Source organism: Prionailurus bengalensis, chromosome B2 (genome assembly GCF_016509475.1).
Source record: "Prionailurus bengalensis isolate Pbe53 chromosome B2, Fcat_Pben_1.1_paternal_pri, whole genome shotgun sequence".
NCBI classification, from domain to species: Eukaryota; Metazoa; Chordata; class Mammalia; order Carnivora; family Felidae; genus Prionailurus; species Prionailurus bengalensis.
Genome location: NC_057349.1, coordinates 57033231 through 57046522, shown reverse-complemented (window position 1 = coordinate 57046522; position 13292 = coordinate 57033231). Strand labels below are relative to the sequence as shown.

General features: G+C 37.3%; 2 pseudogenes; one reads left to right on the top strand and one right to left on the bottom strand.

Moving 5' to 3' along the window:
* Positions 1–2640: 2640 nt before the first annotated feature.
* Positions 2641–3068, top strand: LOC122488961 (annotated as a pseudogene).
* An 8478-nt stretch (positions 3069–11546) lies between these two features.
* LOC122488960 lies at positions 11547–12960 on the bottom strand (annotated as a pseudogene).
* Between the last annotated feature and the right edge of the window lie 332 nt (positions 12961–13292).

Below are 13292 nucleotides of genomic sequence, written 5' to 3'. Positions count from 1 at the left end.
CATGACTTTGAGATAAAGAGTCGCATGCTCTACTTCCTGAGCTAGCCAGGAGCCCCTGGAATTTTATTCAAAAGACTCTAGAAAATATAAATAGATTAAAAGTTAGTGAATGGAGATTAGATAAGAGTAGTAACATGCTAGTAATTGTAGATTTTAGGTGACCAGTCCTAAATGGTTTCTTCTGTTTTTTCTTATATGTATTTGAAAAGTTTTAGGATAAAAAGTGAATTAAAAAAACCTTTCTTTTACAGATACACATTTAAAAAATATATTTTTGTGAACTACTTCCTTTCCACAAAAATTTAGTCTGTATGCTTTGGATTTAAAACTGTGGCAATGGAAATGGATTTGGTTTTAAGGAAAACAGAATCACCATTGAATTTCCATTTCCTTCTCAGCATTCATGACAAGCATACCAATTCCAGAATCTTCTTGGAGTTAAATGACAAGAGGATCTTTACACTAGGTATCATGTGAGAAAGGCTTGCCTTCTCCAGGAACATCATTTTATTTCTTCAGCAGCAAATGAACTTCTTCTACAGGCAATTAGTGGGTGTTAGTAAACCCTGCTATGCTTGTATTTTAATCTGAAAAGTATGGGAAAAGGCTTTATTTGGTTCCATCAGCCTTTTATATATGTACTACCAGATATTCCATCTTGCTTGAATAGTTTGTAAACAAGCAACTCCAAATCTGAGTTGACAAAATTAATATTCTGTTTAATTCTGCCTCACAGAAATAAAAAATTCTCCAAAGGGTTTTTTTTTCTTCAAAGATTTTTTTAAATATAAATCAAATTAAATAGCTAAATGTAAACTTCAATTCTTGAAGATTATTTTGTTTGATGCTATGAATTCTAATATGTCAAATGGTTCTACCAAAGTTCTACAAAGATTACAACTATCATGATGATAAAATGCAATCTCTATTATTTATTATTATTCACATTTTTAAAAGTTTATTTATTTTGAGTAAGAGAGAAAGCACGATTGGGTGAGGGACAGAGAGAGAAGAGAGAGGAAGAATCTAAAGCAGGCTCTGCTCTGTCAGTGTGGAGCCCAATGAGGGACTCGAACTCACAAACCATGAGATCTTGACCTAAACCGAAACAAAGAGTTGGACGCTGAACTGACTGAGCCACCCAGACACTCCATATTATTCACTTTTTAATTAACATTTGTTAGCTAAAAATTGATATAACATTCTTCTTAAAGTTAGCAAATATTTTCTCTTAACAAAATTCAGACGTTGAAGCCCAAACTTTCAATGGGACTGTATTTGATTAAGGTCTTTAAAGAGAGAATTAAGGTTAAAGGAAGTAATAAGGATGGGACCCTAATCCACTATGACTGAGTCTTTATAAGAAGAGGAAGAATCCCCAGAAATGCGAGAGCACAAAGAAAAGGCCATGTGAAGGCACAGACAGAAGGCAAACATCTGCAAGCCAAGGAGTGAGGTCTTAGGAGAAACCAATCCAGCTGACACCTTAATCCTGGATTTCCATCTTCCAGACTGTGGGAAATTAATTGCTGTTGTTTAAGTCACCCCATCTGTGGTATTTTGCTTTGGTAGCCCTAACAGACTAAAATATCTGACGTATAGTAAATGTTCAGACTCTGCCAGCTCTTGCTAATATCTATTATTTTCTAAGCCCCTTAGGGGTCTAGTACCTCTCTTGTTAGGTTCTCAAGGTTAAAAGGCTGCTCTAGGATGGAATTAAGATGACGAAGTAGTATGGGGACCCTGAACTTGTCTCGTCCTAAAAGGCTGCCCTATCTTCCATACTGACCTAACCCCAGGTATCACTTTTTACAGTTTTCTACTCTCTGAAGATATCTTTGATTCTGTATTCATTCCTTTAAATGGTCAGTATCATGTTTTTAGAGTCTCCATGTGGTAATTACAATATCTGAATTCTCTGAAGATCTGCTTCTTGCTCATGGTAGTTAATTTTTTGAGGTGCTTGGTTACGTATGGTTCCTGGGCATTATGTTTAAAAATAAAATACTTTGAAGTTATGTTCTTCCAGAAAAATTAGTATTTGTCTGCAGGCATGTTATAAGTCCTGCTCAAGTTCATGTCTTGACTTTTTCTGGACTTACCAGGGAATCTGACTGGGCTATAATTCTACATGGGTTCTTTCTCAGTTTGAAAGAAGACCCTGTTTATTGCAGGGATGATCCTTTAGAGCACAGCACAACCTCCAAACCCTTGTTCCAGAGCTGGTGGATTTATCTGCCATGCAGTCCATAAAAATGTCAAATTCTACTCTCACTCTTGATCTTGGGAAAATGTTTTTGGCCAAAAGCAGCTTCCTTTTTAGAGTAACTCTGTAGATTTTTACTTTTTCCTTCAAATTTGGCCTAATAATTATTTTCAATAGCTTGCTGTTTATTCCATATTTTTAAAAATATGTGGAAGCCAGACTGGAAAGGAAGGTCAGGGTTCTAGAAAGGTAATAAACACCTAAAGGAAAGGTAGAAGGGAGAGAGAGAGTTTGGCAGCTGGTTCAGACAGAGAGTTAATCAGCTCCATTGAGTTTTTCTTCAGGGGAGCTATGGTTAGGAGGTAGGCTACAGGGCTCTTTGTGTCTCAAACACATGAAATAAGAAGAAAAATTGCCCCTGGGCTCCATTCAAGATGTCAAAGCAAGGACATGATGGGTCTTTGGGTGCAAAGTTCCAGATTTCCCTGGGTCTTCTGGTAGGAGCTGTGATCAGCTGTAATGACAACAAAGGAGCCAAAAATCTGTGTATCATCTTTGTGAAGGGGATCAAAGGATGAGTCAATAGACTTCCTGCTGCTGGTGTGGGTGACATGGCGATAGCCACAGTGAAGAAAGGCAAACTAGACCTCAGAAAGAAGGTATATCCTACAGTGGTAGTTCAACAATGAAAGTCATACCAGAGAAAAGATGGTGTGTTTCTTTTTTTTTTTTTGAAAAGGATGTGGAGTTCATAGCAAACAATAAAGACAAAATGAAAGGTTCTGCTGTCACAAGACCAGTTTCGAAGGAGTGTGTGGACTTGTGGCCCAGGATTGTATCCAATGCTGGCAGCATTGCATGACTCTTTGGTATATTTCTTTTTAAAAAATTAAAAATGATTTGCTCCCCCAAAAATGGCCTTCCAAGAGTGAGAAAATCTACAGCCCAACAAACCAATCTTATGTTAATACTGACACCTGATATACACTCAGTAAATATTTGCAAAACGAGTAAATAAAGCTAATAGACTGATTACACTTATTTAATGCTCCTCCCCCCCCTCCATTATCATCAACTAAATGACAGTAAAGAAATGCATAACAGTAAATAAAATGGGAAAGTGGTTGATTACTTAACCAGAGTTTTCAATGAACTTCTGAAAGATGGAAAAAGTTTGGTAGTTTCTTGACAAATGATACTTGGAGAAGCTTTACAAGGAGTAGAAAACTATAGTGTGATGGAATCTGACTTTCCAGTGGAAACTAGAGAGGCTCTAGTTGTGGAATTGGCATGTTGTATCAGGATAGTTGTAAGTTCACTTCTGAAATAGCTGTTCGGTTTGTCCTGACTTTACTCTCCTTGTAGGAACAGAGTAATTAAAAGCCCTGAATTTACCAGTAGGGCTGAGTGGAGGCAGTTTTCTAAAGAAATTTAAAGAACTTCCTAGGGAGGTCCAAGGCTTCTAGTATAAGAGTTCTATCCCAGAGCAAAGTAACCCCCTCCCCACTCTCGACTCTTTAGTGGTTCTCCAAACTGTCTTCTTGCTCTCTATGTGAAAAGCCTAAATAAAGTTGGCCAACGAATACCTTTAACTCATCTGCATATACTAGTCAGGCCTACTGGAGAAACAGCACACAGCAGTAGAAACCCATGCAAGCATGTATAAATCAATCTACTCTTTTATAAATATAAAAGGACAAATATATATCCCAGAAATATGAAGAAAATTAACAGTCTAAATGCAAAGAGCAAGATGAACAAACAAACAAACAAACAAACAAACAAACAGAAAAGCTGGCAAAAACAGAGCCAGTTTGTGATAGAGAACCTATAACACTAATAAAACTTGGGTATGGGGGCTCCTGGTGGCTCATTCGGAGCCTGCTTGGGATTCTCTCTCTTTCTCTCTCTCTCTCTCTCTCTCTCTTCCTCTCTTTCCCCCTCCACCCACTTGAGAGCATGCTCTCTCTTTCTCAAGATAAACAAACAAATAAACATTTTAAAAATTGGGTCTGTACTCTCTGAAAAGTTCAAAATGATATTTTATTCATAAAACTACTATGGACTATGCCAGAAACTATGAAAAATAATCAGAAGACACAAAAACTTTTGAAAAAAATTATTTTTAAAAAATCAGTAGAAAGACTGCAAGAAAGTCTCCCAGAATGAGAAGGAAAAAGATAAAGATGGAAAGATGGTATTTAGAGGCTCATTCCAAGAACTCCAACATTTGACAAACTTATATTTCAGAAAAAGAGAATTGAAGAATTAGGGTGGAGGAAATTATAAAAGAAAAGAAATGTTTGGGGACTGAAAACAAAGTTTTTATTTTATTTATTTATTTATTTATTTATTTATTTATTTATTTAAATGCTAATTTACTTTGAGAGAGAGAGAGTGTGTGTGAGTAGGGTGAGAGGCATACAGAAAGTGAGGAGAGAAAGAGAGGAGAGACAGAATTCCAATCAGGCTCCATGCTGTCAGCACCAAACACTCAGGACTCAGAGCTCCATCTAACAAACTGAGATCATGACCTGAGCCGAAATCAAAATTTGGATACTCAACCGAATAAGCCACCCAGGTGCCCCTGAAAACAAAGTTTTAAATAGAAAATACCTATGAAGAATTGAGTAAGCTACATGTATATAATATATACATATTATATATAATCTATATTATGTATAGAATATATAATATGTATATAATACAAAGTTACATATATAATTACGTACACATATGTCCTCTTTATATTTCAAATTACCAAGAATAAAGATAAAATTCTAAAAGCCTCCACAAAGAAAATCCAGGTTCACTAACAGAGTAATGAGTATCCAACTGGGATCTGTCTTCTAATTAGCAGCACTGGATAGGAGCAAATAATAAAGAAATACGTTTATAAACTTCGGGGGGAAATGATTTTGGACTCAGTATTTTATGTCCAGTTAAATTTCAGTATTTCATGCCCAGTTAAATTATCAGACAATTATGAGGGCAAAGAATACATTTTCAGACATGCAAGACCTCAGAAAGTTTACCTCCCAATCATCTTTTTTTGAGGACGTTATTTGAATATGTACTTTAGCAAAACAAGGAATAAAGTGAAAGATGTGGAAAGCATTAAAACAATGAAACTAAGCCATAGGAAAATCAAGACAAAGCTTGTCCAGATGGAAGCAGGAAATCAGAAGATTCCTGGGATAGTAATACAACAGATAGTAGTACGTACAAGGTGGGTAATCTACAGCATATGGTGGAAGGTTATGTTTCTTTTACCAGCAAGGCAAAAGGAAAGCAATTAGAAATAACAGTGAAAAATAAGAGCTTTATTAGAAACAATGGTTTAGGGGCGCCTGGGTGTCTCAGTCAGTTGAGTGCTGATTCTTGGTTTCTGCCCAGGGCATGATCCCAGGGTTGTGGAATTGAGCCCTCTGTGGGGCTCTGCACTGACAGTGGAGCCTGCTTGGGATTCTCTCTCTTCCTCTCTCTCTCTGACCCTCCCCTGCTCAGGCACGCATGCTATCTCTCAAAATTAAGAAATAAACATTAAAAAAAAAAAAAGATTCTCTCCTTCTCTCTCACTCATTTGCACTCTTTCTAAAAAAACAAAACAAAACAAAACAAAACAAAAAGAAAAAAAAAAACAGAATCACAATCCACCCCCAAACAAAATAAAACAAGTTTAAATATAGTAAACTAAAATACAGAATGATTTGAATATATGATTGAATGTGAGAAGAGGAAATATTTTATCAATGTTTGGAATATCATTTTTTGATTGGTGCATGGTAATGATTTTGGACTTATAAAGATGTATATCATCTAGTTTACTGTTTAATAAACAATGTTCACATCATTACCATAATGTAAATGCTGTCTTTTGCAGGGAGGGGTTCAATTTTTAAGATCATTCCTTACAAAACACAGAAACCTCAATTGGTTACAAAGCACAATTAATTATTGGATTAAATTAACACATTTAATTAAATTAATTATTTTAATTCCTATACACTTGGAAGGGCAAAATCAGAGGCCAGATGGAGGAAAATGCAAGAATAGCTCATTGAGTAGGGAGCCAGTATATATTTTCTAAACTGATGGAATGAGAAGTCAATATTTCAGAATATAATGTTAATTATAAATGTAACCATTTGAAGGAAAACAGCAACAAGAAGTCATTACTTATATAATATTTACTGTATGGTAAACACAGTTCTTTACATATGTATTAACTCATTTAATTTCCACAGCAATTATATGAAGTACTCAGATTTTCTTTGGGAGTCAGTAAAACAGAGGCAACAGAGGGTTAAGTAACTTACCCATGTTTACCTAGTAATGGTGGATCAATAATGGAAATAAAGCGACAACTTAATTTGGCAGAAGGTGTGGATGGGAAAATTAGTATGATAAGTAATTTGTATCAGGGGTCAAGATGTAGTGCATATTAAACAAAGATGATAAATCTAGAAGTAATGAACTATTTAGAGTTATGGAGCTATAAAGGCAATTATTAGAAGGACTGGGGGCAGAGCAGCAGAGTATTTTCCGTTTTAAACATTTACTTAATATGTGCATAATAAGTTTTTCTTTAAATTTAAACTCATCGCTTCCTCCCAAACTTCCCACTCAGTCACATTTAATAAAATGTCTCGTAACTGAAAGACAGCTTCCTCTCAATCTTAAGTATTAAATTATGGTCATACTTGGGAAGATTGCAAATAACAAAATAGAGCTCTTTTGTAAGTGGCCTCTTCTGCCATGTGTCTGCATAGAATTCATTTTATGTTCATAAGAGATGACATTAAAAACATATTACAAAGCTATGAAAGTGTGTCATCATATCACAGCAGTTATAAAGGTAGCATAGAGAAGATCTCATAGCCTTAGAAAGTTAAGATGATGGAGGCATTATAGCAAGAGCCATACAGTAAAACTACTAAAGAGTTAAAGATGCCAAATGAAAGAGAAACCAAAGCAGTCATCACAGAGTTGTAGAAAGGAAGAGAATGTTTATTCACCCTCTTTTTCAACCAATATTTATTTATTTATATGTTCTTAATATTGATCAGAAGTCAAGTGGTGGGCTTATAAAAAATTAAAAATACAACTTGTTCTTAGCTTACAGTCTAGCAGAGAATATGAAGGATGTGTGTATACATACCTTTTTTATATGAGGGAAATTGATAAGTACCATCAGGAGGTAAAAATTGGGTATGATATCAAAAGTAAGGGAAAGATGATCCAGGAGATAATAAAGAGAGCAATTTAGCAACTGTGTTTGCATTATGTGCTCCATGGCACTCAGAAATCAAGGTAAGGTCTATCACTGGGGTTGACAAATATGAGTTACAACATAAGAAAATATGCGATGCTGCTAATAAACCAACCACATGCAAAAGTAACATGTATTCTTGGCAAAAGACTCTATTTCCTCCCATTCTTTTTCTAGGACAGGATAGTTACCCACAACTCTGCTGGAGACGTGGCTTATCCAAAGCAGGGATACTATAAAAAGAATAAGGTAGGAGAAAAAAATACTACTCTTTGGCAAAATTACATACTAGATTCTGTATTAAGGGAAAAATTTGTTGTTTTCATGATTTTCATCTCAAGGTATTCAATTTTCCCTCTTCTCCATTGTGCGTAGGGTTTGATAGCCTGTAGAGCCCACAAACCTCCCACCCTCACTTTCTTTTCTTATTCTCTAGCTCAGACAGTTAGTTTGTCAGATTCAGAAGGACTTTGAGTCAGAGAATGAGGAAAAGGACGTAGGATGGTGGGACTGGGGAGGTAGAAGGTGGGAAGGGGTGAAGGACTGTATAAGGATCTTAAGGGAGGAGAGGAAGAGAGAGAGAGACCATGAGAAGGTAGCCTTAGTGCCCATCTGCAATAGACTCAGGATGATCTGACTAGTAAGAACTCGACTCCTTGCAGGTTTTTGCTCACTTATCTGTAAGATTTCCTTTCTGGTAATGGCTCAACTTTCTTTACCTTTCAAACATGGTTAAAGCTTTCATATTTTATGGTGCAATTAGTTGCATTCAATATTTCAGAGGATTTTGGAAATTGTAAGTGTGGACTTTAAGTGAGGAGGGCAGTATCTGCTCTCACCGCATGGATTGTTTAATTTATACCCTGCTGTTCTTAGGGTGACAAAAGCTATTGAGCATACCCTCCACATTTTGCACTTTATAGAAAGGCAGAACTAAAATTCATCAGAGCATGTTAAGAAATTGTTGTGCAAAGATATTTTGAGTTTCAATTAAGCAGCTGTCTTATGATATAGAAGGTTGGCTTTGGAACAATAAAAAGAAGTGGTGTGGTGTGAAAGCCAAAAAGCATATCTAGGTAAGGTAACTCCGCTGAGTTAAAACTGATTAGTAGAGTAGCCCTATGGGTTTTGAGTAGCCCTATGGACTTTCTAATGTCATATATTCGGACAGTTACTCATTGTATTTACTCCTTTCTCTAAATTACAATTTAAATAGCTGAAGACAGTTAACAATAATTACCAAATTCAATAATTATGAATATATTTACTTTGATGTTGTCAATTCTGGCCATTTATCTGTTCAAACAGCCAAGTCCCCTTTTATTTCTGTTATTATCTCTCACAGATAGATTTCTACATTTCCTAGTAGGACTCTGGCTATCTCATGGTTTTATAAAATACAGCCATAATCAAGATACATAGTTTTACTTTAATTTACAAGTTTGTATCCATTTAACATTTATTTTAGTTTTAAAATAAAATTACAACAAAAGCCAACTTAATACATATACTTACTATATTTCATGGGCATATTTCTCACTTATTCATTAATTTATTCATTTAAACACTGTGTCAGGTATCATGCTAAATTCTATAAGTTGTCACATTTGCTAATTTTTAAAAATTAGCTCAAAGCCCCTCTCAATCTGTATTTTAATAACAATCTCAGGGCGTCTGGGTGGCTCAGTTGGTTGAGAGTCCAACTTCAGGTCAGGTCATGATCTCGCGGTTCATGGATTTGAGCCCTGCATTGGGCTCTGTGTTGACAGCTCAGAGCCGGGAGCCTGCTTCCGATTCTGTGTCTCCCTCTCTCTCTCTGTCCCTCCCCCACTTGTTCTTTCTCTCTCTCTCTCACTCTCCCTCTTTCAAAAATAAACATGAAAAAAATTAAAAAAAAATAACAATCTCACCTATGAGGTAGGTAGGAGTGGACAGGCAATTCACCACGAGCCTTGAGCATCCATGTACATTCTTGCTGGGTATGCCAGAAATGCAAGGCTCTTTCTGTTCCTTCCCTGGGACATTTCTCAGGGTTGTGTTTGCAGTGAGTAACCCTGAAGGATGAGGTAATGTCTCCCCCAGACAAAGAGTAGGTTTGCTTACTGCTTACTATAAAAGTGATGAATTCCTTATGCTCAGTATTCCTCAGCCTCAGTGGAAACTCACTGCATGCATAGCATCCACCCAGAGCTCATGCAGCTTACTGTGCTGTAAAGAACAAAGTCCTTTCTTTATAATCCATTAGTCTTGAGTTTTGGGCCAGGATCCACAAAACAGTAACATACTAACTTATTAGTTTGTAAGAAGAGTAAAAACAAATTTTGCAAATCACTTTCTAGGTCCTCAAAGCACAGACACCATTGCTTGGACTACTCAATTATGGATGAGTTTTAAGGAAAGGGCAACCAAGTTGTAATGATTTATTCAGTGCCTTCTACGTTTGAGGTGCTGAAATAAGCACAAACCGTTGCTATTATCCCTATTTTAGAGATGAAAAAACTAAGACTCATAGAGGTTAATAACCTTCCAGATCAGGGGCACCTGGGTGGCTCAGTTGGTTAAGCATCTGACTCTCCGTTTCAGTTCAGGTCACGATTTCACAGTTTGTGAGTTTGAGCCCCGCATCAGGCTCTGCACTGACAGTGTGGAGGGACCCTACTTGGGATTCTCTCCCTCTCCTCTGTCTCTGCCCCTCCCCCAGGTTTTTCTCTCTCTGTATCTCTTTCTCAAAATAAATAAATAAACTTTAAAAAATTAAAATGAAATAAACTTCCAGTTTAAATAGCTTATTAGTAATGAAGCAAGGCTCCAAATGCAAGACTTTGTAACTCTAAAATCCAGGTACATGCCATATATTTAGAAGACAAAAGATATTGCAACATTATTAATTGCATCAATGTCCTATTTGAGATTTGGTAAGTTATAACTACAGAAATTATTTTGCAATGTCAGCTTGAGATAATTAAACCAAAAGAACAGTTAAAGAATCTTTAAAAAAAAAAACCCTTTGTTAATTGGCTTAAAACACTTAACTTTCAATTGCATTCAATCTAGTACCTGTTTTAGTGGACATGAAAAGGTTTTATACCTATAATTACAAAATACTGAGTGGAACCTAAATGTTCAAAAGCATACAAATTGAGAGCATAGCTGAAGCTTCTTAAAGTGCTCTCCTCATGCTCACTCAGAAAAAAAACATTCCAAAATTTTGGCATCAGAAGTTAAGGATGTCCTCCTGAACTTTCTCTGGAGGTTGGGCTCCAAATCTGTGGTTACCATGGCAGTGGAAAACACGTTCACCACTTTTCATTGTGAAGCTTTAGCTATCTTACTCTCCCAGCACACAATGGGTTCTGACAAGGTTAGATTCAGGTCTTACTTATTTTTCTAATATTATTAGTTTGTGCTATACCAGATTTCTTTTCTTTTCTTTCCTTCCCCTTCCATTTCTTCTTGCTTTCTTTTTTTAAAAGAATGTAATACAATGTTCCTCAAAGGCCAAAAAAGCACAATAGGAAGATCCCTTAATTAAACCCAAGCCTTCATTTTGTATTCGTTGTGTCATTGTTTGCATTTTCTGTGATTCCAAAGGAATTTTAAGTAGAAGGCTATAAGACAAAAATTTTATAAGTTAATGTTACTAAAAAATACTGTAATATTGTGTAATACATAATAAATGCTCCAATCCCTATAAGGGGAATTATTCTACCTAATTCCCCTTACATTTGTCACTGTAAAATTTCAGTTTAGTGATAGCACAGGGAAATAGTTACAATTTTTAAAAGTAATGAACTACATATGCAATAAGACAAAATGTTTACCAAGTCAAAGTCATTTTATGCTTCGTGTAGTTAACACCACTATTTGGGGCAGATAATTTTATGAATTCAAAATAAATAAGCATTCTTTATTTTTCATTTAAGACAGGGAATTCTTTATACAAATTCATCAAAGAAATGGACAGCTTGGATCTATAACAAAGCGTTGTGTTTTTAAGCATAGGTCAGTAATTGTATATGAGAATATACACTGCTACATAAAAAATAACTGTTCAGAGCACAACTTCCCAATATTCAAAACAGAATAAGCTTCCCTGTAAAAGCAGCACCTTGTGACATTGTTAATTTTAATATTCCTCTCCTTCTTCTACACCCTTTCCTTCAACAGAATCCACACCAACCTCCTCATAATCCTTCTCAAGGGCAGCCATGTCCTCACGGGCCTCAGAAAACTCTCCTTCCTCCATGCCCTCACCCACATACCAGTGAACAAAGGCATGCTTGGCATATATTAGGTCCAACTTCTGGTCCAGGGGAGTCCAGGCCTCAGCAAGGGCTGTGGTGTTGTTCAGCATGTGCACAACTCATTTTACTTTGGCCAGGTCTCTATCAGGTACCACAGTGGGCAGCTGGTAATTAATGCCAACTTGGAAGTCAATGGGTCACCAGTCCACAAACTGGGTGGTACTCTTGGTCTTGATAGTGGCAATGTCAGCATTGACATCTTTGGGAACCACATCACCACGGTACCACAGGCAGCAAGCCACGTATTTACCATAGCAAGGGTCACATTTCACCATTTGGTTGGCTGGTTCAAAGCATGCCTTGGTGGTGGTGATCTCTGCTACAGAAAGCTGTTCATGGTAGGCTTTCTCAGCCGAGATGACAGGGGCATATGTGGCCAGAGGGAAGTAGATGCGGGGATAGGGCACTAGGTTGGTCTGGAATTCTGTCAGATCAACATTCAGGGCTCCATCAAATCTGAGGAAAGCAGTGATGGAGGACACAATTTGGCTTATCAGCCTATTCAGGTTAGTGTATTTTGGGCATTCAATCCAAGGTTTATTTGACAGACGTCATAGATGTGGCCCCATTGTCTAACATGAATCAGAGTGCTCCAAGGTGGTGTGGGTAGTGAGGATGGAGTTGTAGGGCTCAACAAAAACAGTGGAAACATGGGGGGGCTGGGTAAATGGAGAACCCCAGCTTGGACTTCTTGCCATAATTGACAAAGAGATGTTCCATCAGCAGGGAGGTGAACCTAGAACCAGTTCCCCCTCCAAAGCTGTGGAAAACCCAGAAGCTCTAGGACCTGTGCACTGGTTGCCCAGTTTCTGAACTCGATCCAAGACAAGGTCAATGATCTCCTTGCCAATGGTGCAGGGCCCTCAGGCATAGTTATCAGCAGCATCTTCCTTGCCTGTGATGAGCTGCTCAGAATGGAAGAGCTGGCAGTTGGTGCCAGTGCAAACTTCATCAATGGCTGTGGGTTCCAGGTCTACAAACACTGCCATGGACACATGCTTGCTAGCACCTGTCTCACTGAAGAAGGTGTTGAAGGAGTCATCTCCTCTCCCAGTGGTCCTGTCACTTGGCATCTGACCATTGGGCTGGATGCCATGTTACAAGCAATAGAGCTCCCAGCAGGCATTGCCAGTCTCAATGCCAGCCTGGCCAGCGTGGATGGAGATGCATTCATGCATAGTTGCTGCTTTGCAGCTGCTGAGCAGATAGCAGAGAGGAAGAAGAGAGGTTGTTGCTTCTTACAGCACAACTCAGGCAATTAGTGTAAGAGAACTCTTACACTCTTTTTTTTTTTTTTTAAGTCATCTCTAAACCCAACATGAGGTCTGAACTCACGACTCCTAGATTAAGAGTCGAATGTTCTTCTGATTGAGCCAGCCAGGTGCCCCTAAATAAGCATTCTTACCAGATTTATAAAATCATATTTGAAAGCAGTGTATCAGGAGAGTAGGAATCTTTAACCAACATTTCCAAAAAAAATGTTAAGACAGCAAACTCATGTTCAGGTATT